We start from the raw sequence: 1,476 nt of genomic DNA, 5'->3' as shown, positions 1-1,476 counted from the left end.
ACCCCTCTAACCACTATGCTCTACACTTGAATCTAATGTAAAATAATATTAAATGTAAACTGTAATTGGAAAAAAATTTTAATTAAAAAAATGATAAAAAAAACACACACCACATAGTATCACAAATGAGGGAGGAGGAAGAGAAGGGTGTAGATAGGACAGCAGCTAAACCAAAAGACCCAGAAAGGCTACAACAGAAGATATTATAATGATGTTAGATCTTATAATGAGGAAAGACATGCCAATGAATTGCAAAAGTAATACACCTCAAAAACCTAAACTTCAACCTAGGTCACCTAGGATAGGCTGAGACTTAAAAAGAAGATCAATATAATCCACTAGGAATTTTTTAAAGCCTCCACATGAAGAGTATCTCTCCAAAAAAAAAAGAGAAGAGTATCTCTGTAGAACCCCCTCAAACACTTAATATAATGCCAGAGCGACTCCAATGAAAGTCAGGAATAACGAAGTATGTCCAATATCACTACCATAGTATTCAAAATTATTTCTGGAGATCCTAGCCAATGTGAAAGGGCTAGGGAAAAGAAACAAGAATATAAATATTGGAAAGGATAAGACAAAACCTACCATTATTTGCAGATGTAATTGTCTACAGTTTTAAGAAAATCCATGAGAATCAACTGAGAAACTATTAGATTGGAATTCAGTAACCAGATGCAGGAAGAATATCCACAAGTCAGTGGCTTTCCTATACATCGACAATCATCAATTAAAAAATAGAATGGGAGGGAAAATACCATTCCCATGGAGTAACACGAGTTACAACAACACCAAGAACCAAACCTACTGTCGATGGAAGGTATGGTAATTAAACCAGTTGGGGGAAAGAGGGAGGGGGGGGCACAGATTTAGGTAAACTGACCAATTTAAAAGAGGCAGACCATGTATTTTGAGAATTTAGAAAATTGCAAATGTGTCATTTCAAATCCATGGGAAAAGGATAGAGCATTCATACAATAATAATAATGCCTCCTGATATGACGCACGGAGAAGGCCACGGCATCACATCTGGGTAAGCAGCATCACTGCTTAACCAGAATCTAGTAACAGGGAAACATTAGACAGACCCGAATTGAAGGACATTCTCCAAAATAACCAGCCCACGCTGAAGAGAGAGAGAAAAAAGTCAAGGTCATAAAAGACAAAAGAAAGACTGAAGAGCTGATGTAAAGAGACTAAAGGGACAACTGAATACAGTTTGGCTCAATAAATGCCTCTCCCCCATCACCTAATTGCTAAGGCCAGACTTTTTGACTCCTCTTTTCCTCAGTTTCTACATCTAATCTATTCTTCAGCCTTCCTGATTAATACCGCCAAACTACCTCAAGTCTACGTTTTCAACATATATAAAGTGAAATAAGAATTCAGAGGAGACTGAGGCAATACATCCTGACAGATGGGAGAAAAATCAAGAGAGTCTGCAAACAGAAAAAAAGAAAGAAAGAAGATTCTGGG

The sequence above is a fragment of the Myotis davidii genome, unplaced genomic scaffold (assembly GCF_000327345.1).
Source record: "Myotis davidii unplaced genomic scaffold, ASM32734v1 scaffold142, whole genome shotgun sequence".
Lineage (NCBI taxonomy): Eukaryota > Metazoa > Chordata > Mammalia > Chiroptera > Vespertilionidae > Myotis > Myotis davidii.
This window is presented reverse-complemented; position numbering follows the sequence as displayed.